Source organism: Myodes glareolus, chromosome 16 (genome assembly GCF_982192425.1).
Source record: "Myodes glareolus chromosome 16, mMyoGla1.1, whole genome shotgun sequence".
NCBI classification, from domain to species: Eukaryota; Metazoa; Chordata; class Mammalia; order Rodentia; family Cricetidae; genus Myodes; species Myodes glareolus.
In genome coordinates this window covers 67,623,153-67,636,474 of record NC_142041.1, presented here as the reverse complement: position 1 = coordinate 67,636,474, position 13,322 = coordinate 67,623,153, and positions in this window count along the sequence as shown.

Genomic DNA, 13,322 nt, shown 5'->3' with positions numbered 1-13,322 from the left:
ACAGGTATAAGACACCACATGCAGGTTAAAAAAATAGTAAGGACTGACACAGGTGGGCATTTTACATTATGAGATGGCCATGAGTCTATGGAGCCAAGGGTGAAATTATACGAGACATCCCAGATATGATCCCTTTTTGGTGACACAGTATGGAGACATTGTGGAATCTTTAGGACATGGCACCTAAGTAACAGCAATGGACACCCGGACATAGCTCTTGAAGGTTTTATGCACTTATGGATATGTTTGCCTGACAAACCAAAAAGCGAGAAGGGTAGCCAAAAAGTCCAACAAACACAGACCAAGTTTCCAATAATGGCTAAAAAACTGCATGAAGAAAATATTTCTCGCATTTAGTTATCAGGCAAATGCAAACCAAAAGTACATCAAGATTCCTTTACATCAGAATTGCTATCATCATGAAAATAAAATAAACAAAAAACCTAAATTCTTTAGAGGATGTGGGAGAAAGGGAATATAAATTAGCCCACCCATCGAGAAGTTGGTTTTATTGGGTGGGTGTGGGGCTGCTCAAAACACAAAAAGGTAGTATTACCATTAAAAGCCCTCTACATGTATATGCCTGTGTTTATGATGCTGGTATTCTGTAAGTCTATGCAATCAGTCCCACCCATCAGTAAATGAATGGATAAAGAAAACTCAGAATGTAGAGAGTCAAAATGTGTGCATTCAGCTATACATTTTGGTCAAGAATGTCACTAGAAGGAAAGTAGATAAAATTGTTACTTATCATGCAAGGTCAGTCAGATTCAGAGGCAATTTCAGCACTTCTTTTTATCTCATATGAAGAATCTTGGTTCAAAACAAACTTTATAATGAGTCAGAAAGATCATTTGGGGAGAAAAAGGGAACGAGTAGGGAGGGGGAGATGTGACTAGAGATGGTTATGGGATGTGGTTGAATTTCATTATGAAAATATTATATTGAAATATTATTTTGTTTATGTACATTAAAGAGAATGCACTCTCACAGATATTTTATCTTCATTTTCTAGATTATGCACATATTTATAGATAAGTAATTTTTTAAGCCATTGTAAATATTGATTTTCAGATTCCAAATTTAAATTATTTATGGCCTCTTTAGAAGATGTGACTGGGCTCACTGCTCATATTGTAAGCTCTTGTTATGCTCATCAGTTCCAGGAACTAATTTATGCATTTTATGGCTTTTGTACAGACATTATTTTGCTTTATTTGTTTTCCTGTAATCTTACATTTGACCATATATTAATCTTCTAGGACTCCCACAACAAAATACTTTAAACTTAGAAGTTTAATAAACAGATTTTCTCCTTCATAAATATAGAGGCTTAACTCTAAGATCAAGGCATTAGCAACTGGAGTTTCTTTTGAAATATGTCTCCTTGGCCCGCAGATGGCTGTTCTCTTGCTTTGTCCTCAAATGGTCTTTCTTCAGATATTTATTTATTTATTTAAAGTGCTGAGGAGAGAATCTGGGGTTCTAACATATCAGACAAGTGTTTGCCGCTGAGCAACGTTCTCACTTTCCTTCTCTACCCCTATCTAGTATGTAAAACTTAAAATTTAAATTAATTTTATTATTATTTGAATGTGGTTATGTGTATTTGCACACATGTGTGTGTCTGTGTATGCAGGTGGGTATATGCCAGCATGATATATTTGCAGTCAGAGGAAAAATCTGAAGTTAGTCTTCTATTTCACAGTAGGGCCCAGGGCTGGAGCTCATCACCATATGACCCAGGGCTGGAGCTCATCACCATAGGACCCAGGGCTGGAGCTCATCACCATATGACCCAGGGATGGAGCTCATCACCATAGGACCCAGAGCTGGAGCTCATCACCATAGGACCCAGGGCTGGAGCTCATCACCATAGGATCCAGGGCTGGAGCTCATCACCATATGACCCAGGGCTGGAGCTCATCACCATAGGACCCAGGGCTGGAGCTCATCACCACAGGATCCAGGGCTGGGGCTCATCCCCATAAGATCCAGGGGTAGAACTCATCATTAGACTTTTACAGCAAGGACTTTTACTCACTAGGCCATCTTGCTGGGTCACATTTACTGTTTTGATCTTGGTTAGGTCTATAGGTCAGTCTTTAAGTATATTATATAACCATTACCACGATTTAAAACTTAAAACACTCCAAGTTGAAATTGTAATACTCTGGTCTCCCTTCTCCTTGGCCTTGGGAGCCTCTGTTCCACTTCTGTCCTTATAAAGTTGACTATTTAATATAGTTTGTATATATGGAATTTTATAATATTTTTTCCTTTCACCTGAATTGTTTCCTTTAAAACAATAATTCCAAGGTTCTGCTATGCAAGACACTCATTCCTTGTTATGGATAATAATGTGAAATTGTGTGTTCTCACTGCCTTTTGTTTCTCCATTTACTTGTTGATGGACACCTGATCTGGGTTAATTATTCCTTTTGGCAAAGGTTTATTCAAATCCCTGCTGGAATATGTCTATATAAATAGCTGCAAGAGGATAGAAGGGCCATAGTATAATTTCAAAATTCATTGACAATTGTTACATCAGGAAACTAGCCATACCGAGTTCAGGGCCAACTCAGGGTATGGGGTTTAATCTCCATCACTGACATGGCCATGATTCTACTTTTAGGTTTTTTTATGGTCAGAGATTCTGGGTTAGAGCTTTACTGTACTTTCTTAAGGATGATTTGGGTACAGTAGATGCTTTGTCCATGCACAATTAATGTGATTATTGAGATTTTTGGGTTGAAACCTAAAACTCTTGGTTAGTTTTTAGTTTTCTTATGTGCCCTTTCTTCTTCTTTTGTTTTACCTGTTCCTTGTTTGTTTTTTTGTTTACTTTTTTGCACATATTAAAACTTCCTCTTTTAAAGCTGTTGTCTTACTTTTTATAGGGTCCTCACTCCTTACTCTATGCCTTCAAGTGACACTGTACTGTCTCATGAGTCATTAAGAACATCATAACCAGACATTCTCATTTCAACCCTTTTGATATTTGGATTATTTTTGTACATTTAACTCATCTTGTGATGTACATTGTTACAAGTTTTTCTTAAAATGGTTGATTATATTCACCATAAATAAAATTTAAAATTTCATATATATAATTGTCTCTAATATTTGCCTACACACATTATTTCTAGGGTTTTCCATTTGTTTGTATAGATGCAGACTTTTTCTTTTCTTTCTGCTTATCTTAGGGATTCCATTGCTGTGAAGAAAAACCATGACCAGAGCAACAAGCAAGACATTTAATTGGAGCTGGCTCACAGTTCAGAGGTTTAGTCCATTATCATCATGGTGGGACAAGGGGGCATGAAGGCAGACATGGTGCTAGAGAAGGAGCTGAGAGTAGAGAAAAAGCTATACCTTGATCCAGCAGGCAATAGGACATAAACTGAGACACTGGGAGTGACTTGAGCATATATGGAACCTCAAAGTCCACCCCCACAGTGACACTTCCTCCACCAAGACCCTACTTACTACAACAAAGCCACACCTTCTAATAGTGCCACTCCCTATAAGCTTATGGGGCCAATTACATTCACACTACCACAATTCTTTGTCTTTTCTTTTTTTGTTGTTTTGTTTTTTTTTTTGAATTTATTTATTATGTATACAGTGTAATCTGCATGTTTGCCTGAAGGCCAGAAGAGGGCACCAGATCTCATTACAGATGGTTGTGAGTCACCATGTGGTTGCTGGGAATTGAACTCAGGACCTCTGGAAGAGCAGTCAGTGCTCTTAACCTCTGAGCCATCTCTCCAGTCCCTGTCTTGTCTTGTCTTGTCTTTTCTTTTCTTTTCCTTTCTTTCTTTTCCTTTCCTTTCCCTTTCTTTCTTTCTTTCTTTCTTTCTTTCTTTCTTCCTTCTTTTCTTTTCTTTTTCTTTTTTTTTTTTTTGGTTTTTCAAGACAGGGTTTCTCTGTAGCTTTGGATTTTGTCCTGGAACCAGCTCTTGTAGACCAGGCTGGCCTTGAACTCACTGAGATCCACCTGCCTCTCCCTCCTGAGTGCTGGGATTAAAGGTGTGTGCCACCACTACCTGGCTGTCTTTTCTCATAATACATTTTTCTGAATTCTTTCAAGTTGCATATTGCCTTATTTTATTTTACTTTTAATTTATGTGAATGGCTATTTTGCCCGAGTAAATGTCTGTATACCATGTACATGTCTTTTGCTCACAGAGACCAGAAGAAGATTTCAGACCCGTTGGGACTGGAGGTACAGATTGTAATGAGCTAGTATGTGGATTCTGGGAAGCAAACCTGGACCCTCTAAAAGAGCACTCAGTGCTTTAACTTCTGAGTCATCTCTCAGTGAAGAAACTAAAATAACTGGGGCTGTCAAGATGGCTAAGTGAGTAAAGGCACTTGACACTAAGGCTGATGACCCGAGTTCATTTCCCAGAAGGGAGGAAAGAACTGAATCCTGAAAGTTTTTCTCTGACTTTCACAAATGCACCATGGCACCTGCCCACATTCCAACTCCAATATATAAGTAACTGTAACCCAAGATTTAAAAACTAAGATGAGTGTAGGTTGAAGAAAATTGCAAAAGATCACTCAAAGAAGTTCATTATCAGCTTTTTCCAGTTTCTTTCAATGGCAAAGTCTTACATAATTATAACACAAAATTAAATATGACTTTAAAATCAATGCAATCCACACTCCTGATTTGTACTTTTACCAGTTGTGTGTGTGGTCCTATAAAGAAAACTCTATATAATGTGTATTATATGCAGAAACAAAGATTCCTTCTGTCACTGATAACTTTACAGCTGTATTCCAATTGCTTTTCTTTTTTTAAAAATTTATTCTTGTCTTATACAATACATGCCAACCACAGTTTCCCCCTTTTCTACTCCTCTTAATCCATCCCCCAGATCCACTTCTCTGTTTCCTTCATAAAAGAGCAGGCCTCCTAGCGATATCAACTGAACATCACATAACAAGCTACAAGAAAACTAGGCACAAACTCTCATATCAAAGCTGGATGAGATAACCCAACAGCAGGCAAAGAGTCAGAAACATCCCAACTCCCACTGTTAGGAGTTCCCCCAAAACACCAAGCTACACAACCATAACATGTATGCAGAGAACCTCACACAGACCCATGCAGGCCCCATTATTCCAATTTCTTGAGTACTCAGACTCTAGCATCTGATAGTCATGGACCTGTTAGCTATCTCTATGAATGGTGCTTTCTTTTAAAGATATTTCAAGAAATTAATTCTTTTTTTTAAAAGTTTATTAAATTATGAAAGTTTTCATTTCCGCCCCTCCTCCCAACACTCTCCCCCTCCCCCCTCCCCCTCCTCCTCCCTCTTCATCCCTAAGAGCAGTCCCCCATGGTCCAAATGAGGGGCAGAAAAAGGAAGAACATGAAGAAATTAATTCTTTAAAAATATATTCCACTATCTATCAGATTTCAGAGTGTCTGATGAAAAGTCTTCAAACCTACTTTGTGGCCCATATAGTCACTGACTGTGGCAATGCAATGTTTTGAAATTATCTCTCACATTCCAAGAGACTGGAACTTTTGATGGATCTCACAGTCAGAGTTAATACACGTTGAAGTCATTCAAGACCTAAGACTGCTAGCCTACTGCATGCCCAAACTATTTATTTAACCTGCCTTTAACCTGTTCGATTTTCCCTGTAGTCAACTTTTACAATTTATGCTAATACATAGCTGCAATTTTCAGTTAAATACTCTTTTAATCCCTGACTCAGAGTAATGCATGTGTATTTGCTGGAAATGTCAAATACAGACATCAAAAACAACTTTCTAAATTTACCATAAATGTTGAAAGTCAATCATTTATGGATATTAGTTAACACGCAATGATGTTTGCTGTCTGGGTCAGTTGGGATCAGTAGAAGCCAGAGACTTAATCCCTTATAAAACTCTGTTAAAGATTTCTGAAAGTATCCTATTCTTTTCCCAAGTGATTCTTTCTATACTGTTCAGTAAAAACAGAGTAAAGCTAGAGACACACAACTGACAGACATTCACTCATAGACACAACAGCACATACAATAGATAGAAACACAGCGACACATACAGAAGCACAGAGAGATATATAAACAAACAGAAAACACAGGGAGCAAAAAGCAAAGAATTCAAATCTGAACTTGCTCTCTTGGTTAAATGGTTCCAAGAGGAAGTGCCTTTTATTTTTTTCCCTAATGAAACACATCTGTAGTTTGTCTTAGTTAATAATGTGCAAAATCCAAGCAATTAACGTTTCCTCAGCCTCTGTTTATAAACACTGGTTCTGATGATGCTTTAGTTTCCTTACTCTGTGGTGCTGTATGACTTTCTTGAGGAGACTTTCAAATACAGAGAGAGCAGACAGAACAAAAATCTTGTCTAATCCAGTTTGGTAAAATAGGTGAATTTATTGAGATTACTTATGGAAAGATGGGTGACTCATGACAGCTGTACCACCAAAATGTCTCATCCTCTGTCAGTTTTTTAAAACTCTTGTATGCTTTAACATTTATAAAATTATTTGTAGCTGGGGCAGGAGGGAGTGGTGGTTTGATTCTTGAGGGATGATCAGGAAAAGCACTTGTGAATACTTTGTGATCCTCTTATTTTGCCAGGAGAGAATGTTAATAACCCCATTTCTATAGACTAAATTTGTGCCATGTAGTTGCTTGATTTCTCTGCTGTGGCTCTGGGCCAAGGTCTCCCATGGCTCACCACACTGCTCTGTTCTGATGTAGTATTGGTCATGACAAATGCAGAGGGAACAACTGGCATCGAATACAAGCATACATTTTTTCACCCAATTAAAAAGCGACCTTCAAACATTTCTTCCCTTTTGTTATATCTTGTTACTCACTTCTTGCATTGCACATATTTTAGGTCATTTGACACAGTCTATATTTCACCAGAACTTAGTATTTATTTTGCTTTCAATTTCCCCACCATTTTCCTTCTGAATTATTTTCATTGACAAATTTTCAAGTTTATTAAACTTTTGTTAATGTGATGTTACCCTTGACCACTATAGAATTTATCTCCAGTGTAATACTTTTTATCTTATGGTTAGACGTGGTTCACTATCTTATCTTATCTTTATTATTTTAACAATTTGTTTAATATAGTCAATCATTCCTTAAGCTTTTTGAACACATGGATACAGTTACAACAACCATTTTAAAGTTCTTCCTATTAAATTTGCCATCTGCTTTATTGTTGGGTCTACTGAAAATGGTGGGTCATATTACCCTGCTTCCTTACTTGCTTTGTAATATTTTATTGAATACTAGAGTACAAATTTTATTGAATGTGAATGTTACTTTCTCGCATTCTTGAAAATTTTATAGTCTATAAATGTTTTTAAACAATATTATAGGACACAATTAAATTCTTTAGAAGCAGTTTGATTTTCTTAAGCAGGGTTCCCAAAATCTTTTTTAAATAAATGGGCCCAACATCAAACTAAATGGAGTGAAACTCCCAGTGATTCCACTGATATCAGGAACAAGACAAGGTTGCCCACTCTCTCCATACCTATTCAATATAGTTCTTGAGGTCCTAGCTAGAGCAATAAGACACAAAATGGAGATCAAGGGGATACAAAAGTCAAGAAATGTTCAACATCCTTAGTCATCAGAGAAATGCAAACCAAAACAACTCTGAGAGTCCATCTTACACCTGTAAGAAATGGCCAATCAAAAACACTGATGATAACTTATGCTGGAAAGGTTGTGGGGAAAAGGGAACACTTCTGCATTGCTGGTGGGAGTGCAAGTTGGTACAACCCCTTTGGATGTCAGTGTGGCGATTTCTCAGAAAATTAGGGAACAACTTTCCTCAAGATCCAGTAATACCACTTTTGGGTATATATCCAAAGGATGCTCAATTGTGCCATAAGGACATGTTCTCAACAATGTTCATAGCAGCATTGTTTGTCATAGTCAGAACCTGGAAACAACCTAAATGCCCCTCGACCAAAGAATGGATAAGGAAAATGTGGTACATTTCTACACAGCAGAAAAAAAATAATGATAGCTTGAATTTTTGCAGGAAAATGGATCGAGCTAGAAAACATTATTTTGAGTGAGGTAACTGAGACACAGAAAGACAATTATCTTATGTCCTCATTCATAGGTGGTTTTTAAACATAAAGCAATGAAAAACTGCCTACAAACCCCAATCCCAGAGAACTTAAACAACAATGAGGACACTAAAAGAGACTTACATAGATCTAATCTACATGGGAAGTTGAAAATAGAAAAAGACAAGATCTCCTGAGTAAATTGGGAGCATGGGTACCTTGGGGGAGGGTTGAAGTGGGGAGGAGAGAGGCAGGGAGGGGAGCAGAGAAAAATGTAGAGCTCAGTAAAAATTAATAAAAAAAGAAGAAATAAACCAATGACATCATGAAATTTGCAGGCAAATGGATTAAACTAGAAAAATCATTCTGAATGAGATTGCCCAGACACAGAAAAACAAACATGATTATAAGTGGATATTAGCTGTAAAATAAAGAATGTTCATGCTATAATCTACAAACCCAGAGAGGCTAGATAACAAGGAGGGCTCAAAGCAGGGGTCCGGGGGAGACCACCCATGACTCTCCCTGGGGTGGGAAATGTAATAGACATTGAGGGTGGAGGGGGTGAGTGGGAATTGGGACAGGAACAGTAGGGATCAGGGGGAGGGAGGATGGAAGGATAGAGCACTGGGAGAGACAACTGCAATTGGAAGGCATCCTAGGGATCAGCTAGAAACCTAGTCCAATGGAAACTCCCAGGAATTTAGATTTAGGTCTGGAAGATGACCCTAGCTAAGAGCCCTAGCAGTGGGGGAGCCTGAAGTGGCTATCTCCTGTAGCCGGGAAATACTTACTGTCGAAGAACTGGGACACCAGGCCAGCCACAAAAGCTTCCACCCAGAATTGGTCCCTCCTACAAGATTGCTAGGGTAAAGTAGAGCAGACATTGTGGGAGTGGCCAATCGATGACTGGTCCAGCTTGAGACCTATGAGAGGGAGCCCAACTGTGACACTGGAGAGCCAGGACCAGTATTCTGGTATGGCTATACTCATAGATAAGTGCCTAACCCAATTGTCATCAATGAGGCTTCATTCACCAACTGATGGAAACAGATGGGGGGGGGGTGTCACACAGCCAAATTTTAGGTGGAGTTCAGGGAATCTTACAGATGGGAAGAAAGGATTGTGGGAGCCAGAGGGGTCTGGGACACCACAAGAAAACTCACAGAACCAATTAACCTGGGCTCATGGTGACTCACAGAGACTGAACTGATAATCAGGAAGCCTATATGGGACTGACCTGGGGACTCTGCATGTATGCGACAGTAGTGTAGCTTAGTCTTCTTGTGGAGTTCCTAATAGCGGGAACAGGGGCTGTCTCCAACTCTTTTGCCAGCTTTTGGTACCCTTTTCCTCTGAGTTACCTTTTCTAGATTAAGACTACGGGAGGTGCCTAGCCTTACTGCAGCTCACTATGCCATGACTCGACTGCACTTTTCTGAACGAAAACAGGGGAAGAGTGGATGGAGCGGCAGAGAGGAGTGGGTGGGAGGAGAGAAGGGACTTGGAGAAGAGGAGGGAGGGGAGACTTCAGCTGGGATGTAAAATAATAATGATAGGGGCTGTATCCTGAAGATGTAAATCACAGCTCGGGTGATTTAAAACAGATTTCGGGCTCAAAAACACCCCTCACTCCCCTCCTCCCCGAATTCACAACAATATCAGCAGGGACAAAAACTCCTAGGAAAACCCAACTCCAGTAAATTTTAGACATGTTGAAAAACAAGTCATGAATATTAAACAGAATGGGTGCAAAGGTTATTTAGTGTTAACTGTATATATGAGAAAGGAGAGATGCACTTATAAATCATGGCATAAAATCAAGAAATATAGGGCTCCTTTAGAATGAAGTTATTCAGGAAACAACTTCTGGAATGAGGAACTAGTGTGAGTGCTTTGTATATCTTCAATACATCTCTTTCTCCCTCCCTCCCTCCCTCCCTCCCTCCCTCCCTCCCTCCCTCCCTCCCTCCCTCCCTCCTTCCTTCCGTCCCTTCCTCCTTCTTTGCCCTAAATCTGAAGTGTAACCAAAGAAGGACTGTCTTCTGCAAGAACTTGGCACATCTGGGATCTGTGATGCAGCTCCATATTGTTTACTCCTAAACATAGCTAATCTGAAACTCAGTAAGAATCACTCGCATTGCATAGTCACTAACTCTCCAGAGTGTTCAGCACCGTTGTGCACTCAGTAACTTGAATAATATAGGCCCAATGCCTTCTGGTCTCTGATGTTTTGCTGCAATCATTTGCTTCTCACTGTGGCCCCCACCTTGGTCTCATCTGTGCTGTAAAGTCCCCTCCCACATCCTTGGCACAACACCCTCCTTTTAACATCCACAGTGTTGTACTGTATATGGCTGCATCACTCACAACTCATAGAAACTCAAATTCTTCCAATATTTTTTCACAGATGTGAAATGGTTGAGAGAGAAGGGGACCTCCATTACTATCCCAACACAACATCCCTTCTAGGACTTGGATATTCCTTTGTTCTACATAGCTTGTGTCAGATCAAGAATAAGTGCAAGATAAATATTTGTTTAATCTATGAAGAAATACAAGGAAGTCAAACAGGAAATTAAAAAGAGAAAAGTTCACAGTCACATACACAAAGACCAAGAAAAAACACAGTATTTGATCTTACTGCCATTATTTATTTAACTTTTCCATGGTGATGCATGTCTGTAATCCCAGCACTTGGAGACAAGGGCAGTTTGAGGCCATGCTGGTTAATACGAGGAGATTCTATCTCAACAATACAAACACCAGAAGCCCATGTACTCTGTCTTAGATATGTCAGTGTATCTGATGAAATCGGGCGGTTTCGAATAAAACACATTTTTAGATAATCTACTAAATGTAGAAATTAGATAATCTACTAAATGTAGAAAAATGAATTCCTTGGACTTAGAAGAAAAATTACTCTGTGCACATCTAACAAACTATAATAAAATAATCATGCAACTTGAGCCTCAGATTCCTGTCCCAGCCACCTACATTAGACACTGGGTTTCTGTGGGGTGGCGCATGCAGGGGACCCCAGAGCCGACTGTAGCCCCTCACATTTGAGGGGGAGAAAAGGTCTCAGTTCCTGGACCCGAGGGAGATTCATCTGACTCATGCCCCCCCTCCCCCCCCCCCCACGCAGCACAAGTTCCAGTGGGTACACATTCAGGGGCAGACCAGAGGCTTATAGCTGGCATTAACCAGGAGACTGCAGTTATAGTTATGAAAAAGAAAAGAAGATTTCAGACAAAAAATTAAATAGAGAGTCAAATATGTGTTTGCCTTTTCTTTTCCTTTTTCATTGCCTGTTTTGAGAGGTAGGAGTTTTCTCCATGAGCTCTATATTTTAATCATCAGACATTTACTTTTAATGTATGGTTTATAAGTCTTGTGCTTTGCAGTTTCTGTCTGTCTTGAGTTAGTTACTATGAGTTAGTTAGTTGCTGTAAGGAAAATTCCATGAGCAAAACCAGCTTAGGCGGGGAAGGGGTTATTTAAGCTTACACTTCCCAGTCACATGCCATCAACGAGGGAAGTCAGGGCAGGAATGCAAGGCAGGAACCTGCAGGCAGGAAGTGAAACAGAAGCCATGGAGGAGTGCTGTTTACTGGCTTACTCCTTGTGGATTGCTCAGCCTCTGTTCTTAAATAACTTAGCACCACCTGCCCAGGAGTGGAACGACCCAAAGCGACCTGGATCCTCCTCTATCAATCATTAATTAAGCAAACCTCATAGGAGCATTTTTTCAACTGAGGCTCCCTCTCCCTAGATGACTCTAGCATGTGTCAAGTTGACAAAAAACTAAACATACTAGCTAGACATTTCAGTTTAAATTTCTATAGTAATTAATCTATGTAAATTTTGCTCACTTTGATCTCATACTGAGTTACTAAGATGCTGGGGCCAAATAACTTATATATAATTTGCATTGCTTCGTCATTGGATGCTTGGAGAAGCTTGGCCACTAGGACACAGTTCTTTGGTTTTGTGTTTCTAGAGATTAAATCAGGGTCGTGTGCATCACAGCAAATATTCTATCCCTGAGCTGCATTCCCAGTCATACTTATTTCATTCGCTTGTTTGTTTGCCTCTTTGCTCACTGTAAAATCTTATATGTAAGTAGAGCCGCCCATAAGAGCCCATCCTCTCCTCCCCATCTGTGTGAGCCTCTACTCTGCCTTCTTACTGCCAAGATTTTATACATGTTGAAGTTGCTTCCTTATCATTTTCTGGATGTGTTTGATCTAAAAATGTTGGGCTTCATTAGGAGATATATTAATATATGTATATATAAGATATAATCATTGTAGCTATATCGGGGGGGGGGGTTGTTTGATTTTGTTGTTTTGGGTTTCTGTTTCCAAAAGGGTTGTCCTTGTGTTACCTAAGACGGCCTCAAACTGTCTAGGTCTCCCAAATGCTGGGATTACAGATATGTTTCACAAGGGAGGCCAATTTATTTTGTTTGTTTGTTTGTTTTTTAATGAACTTTTACTTTGTAGCACAGTCTCGCCTGTAACTATCAATCCTTTTGCCTCCACTCCCCCAGTGCTGAGATTGCAGGACATGCACCACTACACCTAGCTCACTCCACTGTTTTCCAATCTGTTTATAATCTTGGACAGAGGCTTACAGGTAATCCTCCATTGCCACGAGTTCTTTTGGCATTAATAGACAAATAATTAAAGTGCTAGTCATAACTTTCTCAGGCTTACTAAAAATCGAAGTTAAGTGAGATCCTTCTTGGAATAATGAGCAAGCACTTGCAAGAACAAAAGCATCAAGCTGGTGACACACCACAACAGGTAGTTCTTTCCCAGAGACTCCTGGGCCAGCTATCAGATCTCTTTTCGTGTTACTGAAAGATATCATTTCTTTGGCCACTGTCCCAGCATTATGGTAAAGATCTATAAAATGCTGTATCCTCCCCCTCCCTCTCTAGTCTTAAGAGCAGTCAGGGTTCCCTGCCCCATGGGAAGTCCAAGGTCCTCCCCCATCCATACAGGTCTTTAAAGGTGAACATCCAAACAAACCAGGCTCCCACAATGTTAGTCCATGCAGTAGAATAAAATCCCAATGCCATTGTCCTTGGCTTCTCAGTCAGCCTTCATTGCTAGCCACGTTCAGAGTGTCCATTTTGATCACATGCTCCATCATTCGCGGTCCAGCTGGCCTTGGTGAGCTCCCTTTAGATCAGTCCCACCGTCTCAGTGGGTGGATGCACCCCTTGTGATCCTG